Source organism: Eucalyptus grandis, chromosome 2, assembly GCF_016545825.1.
Source record: "Eucalyptus grandis isolate ANBG69807.140 chromosome 2, ASM1654582v1, whole genome shotgun sequence".
Classification (NCBI taxonomy): domain Eukaryota; kingdom Viridiplantae; phylum Streptophyta; class Magnoliopsida; order Myrtales; family Myrtaceae; genus Eucalyptus; species Eucalyptus grandis.
The window spans coordinates 22,390,395-22,408,064 of record NC_052613.1 but is presented as its reverse complement, the minus strand read 5'-3'; the positions used below and the strand labels follow the sequence as shown (position 1 = coordinate 22,408,064).

General features: G+C 37.4%; 1 long non-coding RNA gene and 1 pseudogene across 1 annotated transcript; both read right to left on the bottom strand.

Moving 5' to 3' along the window:
• LOC104436887 lies at positions 1 to 506 on the bottom strand. The gene is made up of 3 exons (XR_005548218.1): positions 393 to 506; positions 178 to 307; positions 1 to 85 (listed from the first exon to the last, which is right to left on the bottom strand). It is a non-coding gene; the product is annotated as an uncharacterized LOC104436887 (long non-coding RNA).
• A 2,402-nt stretch (positions 507 to 2,908) lies between these two features.
• LOC104436781 lies at positions 2,909 to 17,039 on the bottom strand (annotated as a pseudogene).
• Between the last annotated feature and the right edge of the window lie 631 nt (positions 17,040 to 17,670).

The window sequence follows — 17,670 nt, the reverse complement described above, 5'->3', positions numbered from 1 at the left end:
GGGTTCGGTCCAAAATGAGCCTTCTACACACGAGGATCGTCCTCTGGTACTTCCACTTGTATGTAGTATCCCTCCTTATAATCTCCTACAAAACGTCAAAAAATTCATTACTGCTCGAACAATCTTCAGAAGATGATAAGCAGATAGGTAATAACAAGTTTCAGCCAAATCTCTGACTTGAGTTCATGGTCGTGTGTTAGCAATTCAAACTCCCAATTCAGTGGCAGTTCTCTCCAAGAATACAACCGAAAACAGGAATAATAACAAATTGATCTTCCTTTTCTAGGAAATGCGACTCAACCACCACCTGAATACAGACATCAAAATCACCAGCTATTCATCTAAGTCCACTTTAAGCAGTAAAATCTTCAGCAGGATGATCAGACACAAACCGTTTATCTGATTTGCAGGGTCAAGGACTTGATCGAACAGAGGAGTGTAGCCTCAGTGCTTCTCGTTCCTCGGCAGCTTCATCTTCTCGCTCAAAGGCAGACCGAAGAACCGCCTGCCCTGGAGAAGACCTCCTCCATCAAGTCCTGGCTGACTCCATGAGTTGATCACGTAGGAAAGCCGGAATCCAAGCACGCCTGAGGCCAACGGATTGGATTCATCCGTCAGCGTCCCCCTCGACTCGAAAAATCTCGGTTTCCTCGGTTTCATGTACCAGAAATCGAACTAAACATAGTGGAAAAAGGCGGGAGAATCGAAGACTTGTTTGAGTAGGGAGACTTGTTTGAGTAGGGACGCCGACCGTCGGATATCGGAGCTCGAGAGGTCGATGAGGTTGAGTGGAAGCAGGAACTCCGGCAACGTCGACGGCGTTCGCGTCATCCATGGTCGCCGTCCGTTCGCCTGACTGATTTCACGGTGATGATGACGACCGACGGGATCGAGGCCAGACGGGAACTTGAGTTGCGGGTGATGGAAGACACGGGGCTGAGAAAACGAAGAGTAAAAACGACGGCGTGGGACGTTTAAAGAATCGGCACAGATATTCGGTGCGGCCATCGGTGACGTCCTCGTTCCCCCATCCTAATGCTTTCTACAAATTTTAAAGCATTTTTGCTGAGTAATTATTCTATTCGATATAAATAATCATTTTTTAAAAATAATTCATTTATTCTCAACAAAATAAACAGCCCTTAAAATTTGAAAAACCTTACAAATATTTATATTTACATGCATGTTTATTCTTTTTAATTTATTCTTGTGATATTTAATTTTTGAATGGCTAAGAAAAATACAAATTCTAGAAAAGCTATTCCATTTTCTGTTGCTCTTCCAAACTAGCAAGGCCTTATCTCAAATGAAAAGACGTTTGACCGATATGACTTCATGAAGCGTATTAATCACATTCCATCAATCATATGAATTACATGCATGCTCATCCAAGTACAAAAAATGCACGAATGCCTACACTTTAACTGACGCTTTATGTAATGTACCAAACAACGGTAAAATGAGTCAATACAAAAAGGGTAGCCATTGGTATTTGCTCCAATGGTTAAATACAGGAAGTAGTTAAAAAAGCCTTTTTCCATTTGTTTGCGTGGGACATTTTGAGACAGAACATATGCTTTAAGGATATCGATCGTGTATATCCTATATCTATATCTATTTACATACATATATAAGAATATTCAATCATGGATAAATACTTTTGGCGCAAATCAAAATAGGGACAATTAAGAATATCCATAAATGGATCTTAAGTCTTTTTGCCCTAGCTTGACACGCAAGGCTCATGGGCTCTACCGTGACGCGAGAAGATGTAGAGCTTCAAGGAAATAAAGTTCGTCACTTGCAAATTTACCAACTCTCAAACAAAGTTTTTTACTTAGAGAACATGGCAGGGTGCTACACCTTCTGAAGTTGGACATGAGTTAGACTCTTGATTGCAAATCTAGTCGGGGTTTGAATTGTTTTCCTCTAATTTAGAAAGCTTAAAGAAGATTAGGAACCATCTTGTATAGTCATACACACAATGCAATAGAAATGAAATTACTAAGTACAAAATATGAAAATGCTATGTTCAAATTCTCTGAGCTGCTCTCGGCCTTGTTTTCTTGTCAAGGAAGTGACAACTCGATCTTGTTGAGCTTAACCACGACAATTTTCATGTCCATTATTTCCTCAAGCAAGTCCTTTGAACATTCTAGCCATAACTTTAGTATCAAGAAGACTATGCTATTGAATTTGAAAGCGTCGGATCTTCATATTTTGTGCAAAGGATTTTGCTATCCATAATGTCAAGCACTCTCTCTAGAATTGTTGCACCTACCCATTGCCTCAAACGAGATTCGCATTGAACATTTCACCGATTGGCTTCTTCCCGTAATCACTTCCAACAACAATATGTTGAAACCGTATAAATAATTTCCTTTGTAAGAGACTTTTCCTTCTAAACCATACTCTGAAAGCATCATAGTTTGTGACATAAGAACATCATCAATTGATCTATTTCTTTTTAGGACATAAGTAATAAGATCAAGAGGCATACGAGTGCTAATATATCTCTATTACATTATACCATTATATTGGCAATCAAAGGCTTGAATTAGCTAATATTCGGCAAATGTACCTAGAGCAATGTAACCAATCGTGTCGAGAGTTTGGGTTTGTGTTTCAAGCTTGTTCTCAACCAAAATCTTGGCAATTCCAAAGTCACAAACTTGTGCGACTAGGCCCTCATTTAGAAGAATATTGCTAGGCTTCAAATTGCAGTGCACAATGGGTTCCGATTGGTCATGGTGGATCCAAGTTGTAATTGTTAGAGTATAGCCACTTCTCTAAGCTCCCACAAGGCACGTATTGCAGTGCCAAAGCTCTCAGATTTGCATTCGTGCGGTGCTAGTCACCTCGACGAGATTGCGATCTTTGGATCATACGAAAAGTGTCTCATTACGCATCAAAACATTTGAGCACCTTCAATATGGAGATTTAATACCTTGACCGAGATGTCTATCCTACCTTTATATACGGAGGTGAAGCTTCCTGCTTTGAGCAAATTACTTTCGCCGAAGTTGTTAGTAGCCAAGCAAAGCTCCCGATATGATATCATCGGGTGGTCAATTATAGGCAAGTTCTCCATCGAAATTGAAGCTTTTTTACTGGTACTCTCACTCTTTCTAAGCAAGCAAATGACGAGGACTAAAAGTATAGCTGATAAAATTGGCACAACAATGTATAGTATATGTAGCCGCTTGTCCCTTGATGATTTCATTCCATTTTCTTTGCGTCGTGGGACTTGAAAAATCGCATTTCCAGAAAGTGCTTCATTCCCAATGAAAGAGAGAGCCAGGAAATTTCCAAAGGGCCCTGCAATTAGGAATCTCTCTGATAGCTTATTAATGGACAAGTTCAAAATTTGTATATATGCAAGTCCTTCCAAGGACTCAAGTATTGTGTTTGATAACTCATTGTAGGAGAGATCGAGGAACTCCAACCCTTTGAGATGGCCAATCGATTGTAGCATGGATCCTTGAAACGAGTTCCTCAACAGGTTGAGAGAAGCAAGGCTCCCAAACTCTTGGGTGGAACTCGGTATGGCACTAGTAAGTTGGTTCCAAGAAACATCGATGCTCTCTATATCTCTCATCTTCCTTATTTCAAGTGGTAGTCCTCCATTGAAATAGATTGAGGAAGATGAATTCTTGAAGGCCCCACAAACTAAATGGTATAACCGATGTCATGTTATTCAAGCTCATGAGAAAACATATGAAGCTGCTAAAGTTTTGAATGCAATTCGGGATTGATCCCGATATCCTATTTTTTCCAGGCACCTTTTCTCCTAAACCTATCAAGTTGCTTATCTCATCGGGGTCGGTCCTTCGAGATGGTTGTTATCAAGATACAACCTTTGCAACCTTTCTAGTCCTCCGATCGATGATGGGATGTTGTTGTCTGGAGCATTATTGCCCAAATCTAAGCAAAGTCGGTCTCTTCAAGAAACCATTTCCTCGGGAACACGACCTCTTATTTGACAATTGGGAGCAATTAGAATTTGTAGGGAACTAGAGAAGTTTTGATAGATTCTGGTATGGAGCCACGAAGCGGGTTGCCTCCCAACAACAAGACTTGTCACGACGGACAATTAGATAAAGCGGAGAGAAAACCAAGCTCTGAATCATATGTAAACCAAGCTCTGAATCATATGTCTCTCCTATTAGCTAACTTAACACAGTATTAAAGAATTCAAGGCTCTTCAAGTTGCCCAAACCCATATGTATGGGTCCACTAAGTTGATTGTCCCCACCTCGAAAATGATTAGGTTCAAAAAAATTCAAGAAATACTACGGGATGTTGCCTCCCATAGCCATTGCATGCTAGATATAGTTCTTCCAAATTCGGAAGGCTTAGAACTCTACCCGAGGGAAGGCTTCCATAGAGGGAATTTTCCATCAAATAAAGCACGAAATATTAAAAATCTCTTGAGGCACTCCACCGGTTAGCAAATTATCCATGAAGGCCCATTAGTTGCGAGATTGACCAAAATTGCCAATCTCACTCGGAATCTCCCCTTCAATGTGGTTAGTTGCGATGCCTAACGTGTGCAAGCTCGACATGTTACCGATGGTTGGAGGAATCATGCCGATCAAGTTGTTAGCGAGAGATATAGAGCTTTTGCAACTTTTGCAAGCTGCCTATATCTCGAGGAATGCTTCAAAAACGATTGTATGACAACCCCAATATGATAAGCTCTTTGCATTGGGTTAGCGTCTCTGTGACGGAGCCACTTTGAATTGATTTTTATTCGGGGCAAGCATCTTTGAATGTTAGACCAACGGTAGCAAAGATCGAAGGGAAGACTTCAAAGAGATAATTATGTAGAAAATTTATTCACATATACAATTAATCAATCAAGGAAATAACGGATCCATATAGGATTGTAAAACACCGAGCAATAAATACAGCGGAATTAAAGCGTACCTGTTTGAGCCATTGCTTCACTTTAAGAAAAATAAATCACTCTAATAATCGAGGTCTATCGGGATGCTAGATCTACCTCTCTATGACCTATTTCGATATAGCAGCTTTTAATGGGATTAAAGCAACTAATAGGTATAACCTATCTTTTTTATAGGCTAGAGAGGGATCTAACAAACCACTAATCAATAGTATGTCAACTGCCATTTCCATTACGGGCTTCGTTAAACACAATCAGCCACACTTTGCTCCAACCGGGCCCGTTAGCAATAGATGCCAATATCCATTCAATCGGTGATCACCATGTTGAGGGTTCAACAAATATTGGAATATCCATTAACCCGATTATTTAAAATAGAAAATCAATTAATTAATGTAAGCCCATATTATAAGAAATTTCCAACATTCTCCACTTGGGCTACATTAATTAACTTATTTTATTTTGAAGAGATTTTATATTAAAAACGACACTATCGGGTTAATAACCGAAAACTTTGTTTTATGTGGCCACAACTTTTACAAAATAATATTCCAATAATGGCATCTCAATACCAATCCAATCCTATATAATCTTAGTATAGGACTATGGAGATCAATGTGTTAAGAAAATGCCACAACACAAGACCTTCCATAATCACATATAATAAGCATTATATTTTCATGGATCATGGGCCTAGTAGTGTAGTAAGAAATAGTGCCAACATGTGATCAAAATATACACTATTTCTTATCGGTCCTCAATACACTATTTCTTATCGGTCCTCAATGCAATTTCTCAACGATATGAAACGCCTCATACGATTTCTAAACAACATGAAATTGCACAATTATGTCATAATCAAACATGAGATCTCATAATTAGTAGCATCCGATCATCTTTAAACTAAAATTTGTTTAAAGATACTGTTTTATACTTCCATTTCTTAGTCAATAGGAGAAAGGATAACAATAGAATCAATAACAACAATCATTGTAAATAAATGCTTTAATATATATCATAAAAGCATTATCCGATCTGCATATCACTATAATCTCTAGAAATACAATTTGTATAACTCCCACTAACAAAAGAAATCAAAAGAATCTAAAACACCGATATTCTTTACATGTTCTTTAAACAAAATGGGCCATAAGCCTTTTGTTAGAGGATCAGCCAATATTGACTTAGTTTTAATATTCTCAATTACAATATCTCCCTTTTGACCAAGTTCTTAACAGTATAATATTTGACCCAATTAACATTTCAACCGTGCATTGTTGTTATTTATAGCAAAAGTAACTATTTGTCACATATGATGCAATAAGATCAATTATGGGCAATAAGTATTTCAACAAAAATAAATTAGTACATTATAAACTCCCCTTTGGGCAGAATATATAATGCACCATTATTTTTCACAGCATGAAGTTTATAAAATAATAATAAGGAGAATTACATATAATTGTCAATGATCCATCTCCTTTGGGCAAACAAATCATTTAAATTATACATCTCCATAATATCAATATATAGAGACGATAAATGAGAATTACATATAATCTTCAAGGATCAATCCCCTTTGGGCGGACAAGTCCTTTAAATTATATATCTCCATTATCTCAACATAGAGGAATTACACATAACTCTCAAAATTTTATCCCCTTTATGCAGATAAACATTTTTGAGTCACACATCCCATCATTTATCTCCAATATATCAATATAGAGGGAATTACATATAACTTTCAAAAATTTATCCCCTTTGGGCAAATAAATCTTTTTGAGTCATACATCCCCATCTTTTAATTTTGGAATTTATCTTCATGCAATTTTTCAAATTAATATACACAATAACCCCTTTGGGCAGGTAATTGTATATACTAATTTTATCAATAGGAAACTCCAAAAATATATGCCTAAAACTCATCTAACAATATGAAGCACTTTACGACATGTGCTTCCTAAGATCATATATGCATTTATCAAGCAACATTTTAATATTTGGACTCATGGCAAAACAAAAATGGATACGGATGGTTACTAGAATTAAAAGGAGCCAAAAATTTCGTAGCTATCATTAATCATTACATCAAAAAAATCATGAGGATAATCTTTATCTCACACTTCCTCATTGTCAACCCTTGGTTGGCATATTTAAATTTGGCATCTTTTAAATTTGGGAAATTTCGAAATCATGCAATAACTCAATCTTCACCTATTTGACACAATCATATCATCTGAATTTAGAAGTATCATTCTAATATTAAAACCCACAAGAGATCAAACAAAATCTCTATAAAGAGAACTTCTAAACCTCAAATCATATTAAGCTAGTCAGCGATGATTCGTGGTAAAACCACACAAGAAGACATGAAAGGTCCGTTTGGGTCGCAGAATTTTCAATAATATTGATTAATTCGTATTTTGATGCTATAGTCTTCCATTAGTCAACGGTCCAAAGATTACAATAAAAATAAAAGAAACTACAGATGAATAGATTTAAAACATAATTCCCATGTAAAAAAAAAAAAAAAAAAATCATTCATGTGTTTCTCATCATGCACCATCACAGTTTTCCTTTTGAACTTGTGGTTTCCACAAAGCACTACACAGTAGACTATGGACTTTTCTTCCACTGCTGAAACCTTCAGCTTTTGCATCTCTCTAGCCTAATCCTAATTTTTTTTTTTTTTTATAAATAACATCCTCTTGTTTGTATCTATATACATTTGGATCTTGATTCACAAATCTCTTGGTTTCATTGTATTGCCTTCAATGGAATTTTAAACCTCAGTCAATAAAACACCAATGCATCGCAGAGCCGTGCGAGCAATTTGCAAAAGATTAGAATTTGCAAGTTTGGAATTTGCTGATTATGCCACATTACTCAGCAAATCAACTACGAACCCAACAAATCTAGACAGATAACTTAGCATAAAATCACTCGTACAAACAAAAATCACAGTTTGGTCTTTTGCTCACCCCATAATCAACACATTTATGGCGAAATCACAATGAAGCCTTAAAGCAACGGTTTCATTTAGAATCTAGCAACAAGATGCGCGCACCGCGTGAAAAGCAAAAACCTACTATTTCCATGTTTTTAAATTTTGATATCCCGACAACTTGAGAAATCTTAACTATTAGTTCTCTTTTTCCGACTATAGGGAGCACCATAGCCCCAAAGCTTCAGTGACTCACTAACTACTTAATATAGAAATAACCCAAATCAACGAAAAATAGGGCATAAATCTCGACTTTATAACAGCAAAAACCTCGAAAAGCACCCTATAAGCGTCACCTATTGCGTACGTGGATCAATTGATGCGTAATCTCGGTCCACCGAGTAAAACGGCAAAGCGGCAATCAAGGAAAAGGAAAGAGGTGCAAGAACCTAATGCGAATGCACAGAAACCCCGTATGCACAATCGCACTAAAGCACGAGGTGGGAGGAAGAGAAGGCAGAAACTCTAACCACTCGTCTAGGGCGGAACAAACAATCAGCTACAATAATCTCTAAACCAACTGTTGCTACCGTCGAATAAAAATCGAAGGTAACACTAGAATCTAACTTAAAATTCTAGAACTTTTTCTATATATATACGAGACAATCACTCCAATTGCACCATACATAGCAACCAAAACCCAAAAACTGAGTAGCCAGTTAAAACTAAATAAAAAGTTCTCTCTTCCAAACAAAACGATCACTGCACAAGCTGCATCTGAAGAATTCTACCATAAGATTTCGGATCTCTAAAGAAAACAAGAAAAGGGTGATCAAACACAGGCACTTACTCAGGATTGACCCCTTTGAACACCGAAAAAAGAAACATTCTTTGCCATGGGAGATGGAGCCCAAGGAACTTTCTTTATTACAATTGAAGGATGTTAAAACATATATATAACAATGCTCATGCAATGATTTACAATGAACATCAACCAATTGCAAGTAATTTGAAAATTCTAGAACTTTTCATGTATAAACCCTAGAATTTCAAATTTAAAATTCTCTCTCAATTCTCAACGAAATTATACAAATTATATATGGTTGGAAAGATCTCGACATGCAGAACAAAAGCCCTATGGTTTCAAATCAATCAAGCAAAAAATCCACATGAAAGATAATGCCCATATGGCTCAAAGAGGAAAATTTCGAATTTGTCCATAAAAAATATAAAATTTGGGTTCTACAATCATATATGACAAGCTACGATACACATGTAGAAAATGTATTCACATATACAATTAATCAATCAAGGAAATAATGGATCCATATATGATTGTAAAACACCAAGCAATAAATATAGAATTAAAAGCTGCACTTTGGCCATTGCTTCACTCACTCTAATAATTAGGGATCTATCGGAATGCTAGATCTACCTCTCTATGACCTATTTCGATATAGCAGCTTTCAATGGGATTAAAGCAGCGTAGGTATAACCTATCTTTTTATAGGCTAGAGAGGGGACCTAGCAAACCTAATCAACAGCGTGTTAACTAAGCCCTTCCCCATTACGGGTTTCCGGAGTTAAACACAATTGCCTACACTTTGTTGCTCAACCGGGCCTCGTTAGCAATAGATGTCAATACCCAATTCAATCAGATCACTTTGTAGGGTTCAACAAATATTGAAATATCCATTAACCCGATTATTTAAAATAGAAAATCAATTAATTAATGTAAGCCCATATTATAGGAAATTTCCAACAAATTATCCATCAAATTCACCCACGTGAGCAATCTATTGAAAAGTGCTGAAGGAATCGAACCTGTGAGAGTGGCATTGACCAATATAATGACTTGCAATGTGGATATGTTGCCTAGGGAGCTTGGAATTTGACCTCATAAGTCGTTGAGCTAAGACTCATTTTTGCAACTTAGGGAAGGCACCGAATTCTCTTGGTATGCCACATGTTAGCTTTGTTTGTCGTGAGTGACATGACTTCGAGGTTACGGCATTGGGTTAAGATAGGAGGAATGTTTCCTTGGTACTGTTCAATTCGAACATAAGTTCTTTCAGGCAGCATAAATGACCAATTTCTATCAGAATCATGCCATAAAAAATGTTGCTGCAGAGATCAAGAGAAGCCAAGAGAGAAAGATTCTCAAGGTGGGGAGAGAGTCTTTCCCGAGACCCATGTGCAAGAGGTCTAAAGCTATGACTCGCCCGGTTGCTACAAACAACGCCAATCCATTCACAAAACCTTGCTTCCACCATCCAATTGCCGCCTTTGATGGTGTTCGTCGAGGCTGACTTCCATCATCGATTTGAAGGGGAGGAGAGAATATTGATGCAGCCAAAAGTTGCTGGAATGGATGACGGGCTGAAATATCAATAGGAAGCCAACGAGAACATCAAGATTGCATAATAGATGGTTCCCTAATTTCAACTTTGTTCTTAGTGTTCAATACCAAGACCTACCAAATGGTTGTCTTAATTAGGGAAAAAAGCGATGTAAAAAAAGACTCACTATCAAATGATGTCCCACAATCACGTCTACGACATGTTCTTTACGTTTACACATTCACACTTACTTTCAACTCTATGAGGGTACAAAAGGACCTTTAGACCAATGCTCTAAGGCATGAATGTGAAAATGTTTTGTGATAGCTGTTGTGACCTTCCTGCGGGGCAATATCAAGTGTCTCATTGGAAGTTGACTAATCAAAGAAAGTTCCTAGTGTTGGAAGAGATTACGTTACTAGTAGTTTGTCAAATTTTATCCATGCTTCATGTCATATTTGAACCTTCAGTCGATTCAATTAAATCACTTTTGATAAATGTAATATCTTCCCGCAACTTTCAATTGGTCTAATAAATGTGAATATTTAATATGCTTTTTTCATCCTTTCATCTATTAATATAAATGAAATATGTCATGGATAACAATTTTATGAAGCCGATGTTTGATGGAGAAAGTTAGGCGAGACTTTGTGCGTGTCATGGTGACTTTAAATTGTAAAATTATAATACACGTTCCTTCGCCCTTGCCTAGATTTGGCAAAACATCAATAGGGAAGCCAATAGAACATCAATAAATGCTAAAAAGATGAACTTCTCCATAATAAACAGGGTCTCTATTGATTGCATCAATAGACAGCTCACTAATTTTGACATATTCTTAGTGTTCAATACCAAAACCTACCAAATGGTTGTCTCAATCAGGCAAAAAAAAAACAATGTAACTATCAAATGATGTCCCTCAATCACGTCCATGGCCTGTTTTTTTACGTTACTTACTTTGAACTCTTTTAGTGTACAAATGGACCTTTGAACGAATACTCCAAGGCACGAATGTGAAAATGTTTTGTGATAACTATCGTGACCTTCCTGCATGGGCAATATTAAGTGTCTCGTGGGAAGTTGACTGATTGAAAGTTCCTACTGCTGGAAGGATGATGTTACAAGTAATTTGTCAAATTTTATCTATGCTTCATGTCATATTTGAACTTTCAATCAATTCAATTAAATCACTTTTTATTAATGTGAAATTTCTTCCCGCAACTTTCAGTTGGTTTAATTAGATTTGTAATATATTTAATATGATTTTTGTCATCCTTTCATCTATCAATTTAAATGAAATATGTCACCAATAACAATTCTATGAAGTTGATGTTTGATGAAGAAAATTATACGGACTTTGTGCATGTCATGGTGACTTTAAATTGTAAAATTATAAAGCCCGTTCCTTCGCCCTCGCCTAGATTGGGCAAAATATCAATAGGGAAGCCAACATAACATCAACAAACGCTAAAAAGATTAACTTCTCCATAATGAACAAAGTCTTTTGAATGCATCAATAGACGGTTCACCAATTTAACTATTCTTAGTGTTCAATACCAAAACCTACCAAATGGTTGTCTCAATTAGAAAAAAAATAGAAAAATAAAAGGAAAACAATGTAAAGAATAACTATCAAATGGCATCCCTCAACCATGTCTATGGCCATTATTTACGTTTACACGTTCACACTTACTTTCAACACTATAGAGAGGCAGAGAGAGAGAGCCAAGCCTTTGTGTCTAAAGTATGTTTCTGTGCTTAGATGGTCAAGAGTCACAGGAGTTTTGAGAAGGAACTGATCTATATATCTTTTAGAAACATCTCAGAAAGATTTTTCGGCAAGTAGAGGCCTACGTGGCTAAAGTGGCTCACGATCTCGGTAAATGCACTTGCCAATGCTGCTCATAGCCCCATCCCATGGAAATTTTGGTCTCTCTTCCTCAGCCGTTAAATTTTCAATCCTTTTTGTAGGCTTAGCAACACGCCCACCTCGTCCAGAAAAATCTTGTCAAACACGCAGAAAGTTGCATGAACAGTGCAATCTATGTAACTATCGTGGAAAAGCTGACAGACCCATCCGTTGAATCGCAGAGAGTCGGTGCTCAGACGTGTGTGGCATTTCCTTTTCATTTCCTTTCTTAAAGTGTGGCATGTACAAACAGCTAATTTAGGGGCAAAATAAGGCGGAAGCGGCTGAACTATTGCCTCCATGCGTAAACATAAAACGGATTAATGGTTGTATATGATGTAGGTACCCCATCGGATGCTCTTCTCTAAGTTCATTATGCCCATTCGTACGAGTTCTCAAGTATACCCCTACTTCAGGCAAGTGCGGGTTGACAGGCTTCCACTCTTGCTGGCAAACTCTAAGCTCCTTCCTTCTGTATACATTTAAATCAGCATGAGTATCGTCTAATCTTTGGGACAAGTAGGTCTGACACTGGGCGGGCGGAAACCTGCAAATTGATGCGATTTGGAACAAACTTAGGATCCCATGCTGGTGTAAATTTGCTAATTTGCACCATGTCTAATCACTAATGGAGTAGCTATGTTATACGCAGCACCCAAATCCCCACGCAAAAAAGGATCCAACCCTGTAAAGAGAGCATGCGAGCATGTGGTTGATCAGTTCAATTCATCAATCCGGGACAGGTCAATGCCTAATTCAGAGTAAACATACTTTCCTCATGAATCATGGAGTTAAACTTGATGCAGTCCTCCTAACAGTGCCTGAATGATCCATAGATATGCAATATCCACTTCAACATGCATTCAAAGCAGAGCACCAGCCAAGCACAATGCATAAAGACATTCAAATTGGGGAGTGAGAACTAGATCTTAGGACTGAGAACTGAGAACTGATAAGAGAGGAAGTAGAATTGAAATATCTTGTTTATATATAGGAAAGTAACTAATTTGCAGAAGACAACTTACTTTGGAGGATTTTCCTCAGACATACATGTTGGCAAGCACTCAATGAGACAATCATGGTTAGGCTCCAGGAAGAATGCAATCTGGAATTTTTAACAGAAATATTAGCAAAAGAAGTCAATAAGAATGGAGAACGTAATGAACAAAAGATGCTAACTAGGGAAGGCAAAACAATTAGGCTTCTTTTGCAAAAAAACATGGATCATCCTTGATGATAATCTCAAGTTGAGAAGAATTTCCTAAGAGTATGATCACAAGTTCAACTGACTTTCCCCTAGATTGTGATCTCAAAACTAGGACCTTTTTTTGAATCAGCTTACACCTATCAAGATCAGCTTCAACTGCCCTTTTTCTGGTTGGAGTAGTCACAACTTCGGTCACCAATCAATCAGATTTTTTTCAATACATTCGACAATGTTAAAAGTTCTCTTAAAAAGGCGTTTGAAGAATATTTCAAAAGATGAGGAGAAATGTAAGTTTGTGTGTGTGGGGGGTGTCTCTGTGTGTCTCTGTGTGCGTGTGCGTGTGTTTGGGGAGAAGGCCTTACAGAATACCGTTCTTGGCCATTCCCTATAACTAGATGGAGCGTGGACCTGATTGCAAAAGCAAAAGCAAAGTTTAGATCTGACAAACTGAAGGGAAAAAAAAAAAAACAACAGCAACTCAAATTCAAAAAAGAAAGAATAGAGAATGATTTGCTAAATATAGAGAATAGCAGGACACCAACTAGATTCAAGCAAAAAAGCTCATTTCATATATCATTTAAACATGTTCCCATGCATGATGACAATGCATGTTAAGCCGTTTCCATGGTCAGAGATCCCAGAACACATGCAAAGTTTAGTATCCAAAAGTTGACCAGTAAGAGCTGAGTGATAATAAAAGCACTAGAATAGCAAATTTATGGTTTGATATTCATAAATTCGTCTCCGTGTACAAATTAATGCAGGTCACCAAAATATCATACCATCTTCAACAACAGTGTTTAACATGGAAATTTTCCTGACCAATGCCAAGAGTAGATAATCTTTCGTTACTAATGGGCCACTGATATCAGAAAGAGCCAAGAAAGTGCAACAGAAGAAATTCTATTGGAGTTTGGGAAAGGTTAACAATATATAGTAGCCTGCCATAAGTTAATCTCCAACCTTCATGTTCAAAGCTTTCTCATGCCAACTTATCTATATAGACTGTTATTAAAGCATATTACCCGAAAATACAATTGCTCCATCGTTCCGCATATCACCAAGATTCACTATGAATGCTCTGTACAAAATAGTCACAGAAAGAATGTTACTTTTCAGGATTACTGTGAGATTCTTCTGTTCCGTACTTGTGATGATTATGTATAACTGAATCTAAGCAATAATCTGAACAACTAACCGAGGTAATTACATAAGTAATTTTAGAATTCATATGATGTGTGGTAGTTCTATGACTGTCGACCTGCTCAAAATTTTTACCAGGAAAGAATGGTGCAATACCATTATGAGCATGTGTGTAAGAGTGTTTTCTTGCCGAGGAGGGAGGGAGGTTCACTTGCAAGGCATCAGAAGGATTAAACTGATCAAAGGAAATATGTACACTTAGATGCAAATTGCAGAAAGGAATATAAATGTGGATGAGGGCACCTCTCTGAGTTAATAAATGGAAATCCATCTTTATCACCCATCTGACAATATTACTTTCTCTCTAAACTGGCATATCACTGCCTTTGTACAAACAAGAACTATAGTAGCAGATCAGGGTCAGACAAAGAAGGATTTTTGTCAAAAGCTGTCACAAATATTGGGTAGTATTCCACGCAACATTGGCATGAAGCAATCTTCCAATCATGCGTATAAGGGAAATAGTGCACATTCCCCAATAAACCAGAAGTACAAGATTAAAATAAAGTTATTGCAAGTCATATTTGTAAGCCATGAATGATAAGAACATAAATCCTAACATGATGATCTTCCACCAAAAGTGTTACTCTAAATATGAAATATCTAACATAATAATCTCAAATTCCCCATAGTAATGCAGTTGGCCTTTACCCTCTCATAGGTTGCACATATTCCCATGTCGGAGGCTTAGCATCCTTGTTCTTGCAAATCTGAATAAGTTCAAAAGTTTCATGCGTTATAACTAGGCATAAAGTCTGCACCAACAGTTTTATAGGAGAAAATTTCATACTTGGAGACCTGGGACATCATCTGTTTCCAACAAGGTAATAAATCCAAAGTCCGAATGTGCCCAGCTTCATATATTCCTTTTTAAAGGGATCAAAGAATAGACCTAAACAAAGAAAAGAATTTCCATTGGATGAGAAGAAAAATTTGCAGGGTTTAGTATAAAGTTTGTTGAAGTAAAATCTACCTTCAGAGTGCAACAGCGCAAGGTTGCAATAGGCTCACCAAGTATTTCTGGCTTGTCAAAAAATCAGCCTCCAGATCAAGTGCTTGAGCAATGATCCTTGTAACTACTTTTGCCACATTTCTGAGTGTGCACATTTACAAATAAAAATATATATATATATATATATTAAGAAATTGACTACCGTCGCTTGTTTATAGCAACAAATTACACTTAATCTTGCGACAAAGATCATCTAGGCATTACTGTTGGATCTAAAAGTCAAATGATTTAGAGTTGGAGACCCTATTGACTGTAATATCAGCCCTCCCACTGTAAGCAATTAGACACTTGTGTTGAGGCTCTTGGTCAGTGTGATTAATGGTAAATCTTGACGGCTAAAAATAACTGGTTCATATCGTAGCATGGTAGCTTTTAGAACAATACCCCACAAAATTGTTTAATCAGCCACTGCAAATAACCAGAAGAGTTTTACTTTGGCCAACATAGGATGAGAGACCAAGAGAGCATATTCAGTTCAGAAGTCAGAGGCAATTTAACTCCCATTGGGCCACCTTCAAAATTACAAGAACTTGGCAATATCTGATGCATATAGAAGGGAAGATGGTGACTATCAGGTACTGAGAATGCCCAAAATACCCCATCAGAGAAACAGAAGATCTCTGTATTATCTTTTACTTGGATGGAACAATATTTACATCCTGGAACTAGCAAGAAAAATTAATGCCTATTGCTCCATATCATCTATAGTAAAAACTCACAATGCTTGACAATGAAATTTTCCATCGCCTGCCTCCATCTTGGCAATATATCTAGTCAAAATACAACAATGAAACCAAAAATAAACATGCACAATCAACAACTGATTTATGTCGGACATAAATTACATTAAACAGCAGTTTACCTCAGAAGGCCAGAGGTTTGGTCCAAAATGAGGCTTCTGCATGAGGATCGTCCTCTGGTACTTCCACTCCTGTGTAATATCCCTCCTTATAATCTCTATTAAACGTCAATAGATTCATTACTGCTCGAACAATCTTCCAGAAGATGATAAGCAGATAGGTAATAACAAGTTTCAGCCAAAACTTTGTTTTAGAGCTTAGCACTTCAAACAACTAGCTCCTTCTTCTGTGTCAGTTCTCTCCAAGAATACAATAAAAAATAGGAATAATAACTTCAGACACAAACCGTTTATCTGATTTGCAGGGTCGAGGACCTGATCGAACAGAGGAGTGTAGCCTCGGTGCTTCTCGTTCCTCAGCAGCTTCATCTTCTCGCTCAAAGGCAGACCGAAGAACCGCCTGCTCTGGACGAACACCTCCTCCATCAAGTGCTGGCTGACTCCATGATTGATCACGTAGAAAAGCCGGAATCTAAGCACGCCTGAGGCCAACGGATTGGATTCATGTACCGGAAATCGAACTGAGAATAGCGGAAAAAATGCGGGAGAATCGAAGACCTGTTTGAGCAGGGACACCGACCGTCGGATATCGGAGCTCGTGAGGTCGATGAGGTTGAGTGGAAGTCGGAACTCCGGCGACGTCGACGGCGTTCGCGTCATCCATGCTCGCCGTCCCGTTCGCCTGACTGATTTCACGGTGCTGATGACGACCGACGATGATCGAGCCGGACGGGAATTTGAGTTGCAGATGAGAAGTGGCTGAAAAAGAATGGCAGAAACGACAGCGTAGGACAAATAAAGAATCGGCAAAGGCGTACGGTGCGGCCATCAGTGACGCCTTCGTTCCCGTCTTAATGCTTTCTATAAATTTTAAAGCATTTTTTCTATCTAATTATTCCATTTAATCATTTTTAAGAAAATATTTTTATTTTATTATACGAAATAAACGGATCTTAAAATTGGAAAGACCTTTAAATATTTATATTTACATGCATGTTTATTGTTTTTAATTTACTCTTGTGATAACTTTATTTTTGAATGGTTAAAAAAACACAGGTTCTAGGAGAGTTATTCCATTGCTCTTGCATACTAATAAGGCCTTATGTCAAATTAAAAGACTTTTGAAGGATATCAACGTTAGTATTTTAAAATCTCTTATTTAATTCATTGTATAAGATGTCATTGTCTTAACGCTCTATTTTATGTAATGCAACTATAAATGAGTCAATACAAATAGGGTTAGCATCAAGATTGATTCAACTCCAAGAATCGTATTGAATTAGTCTAGACC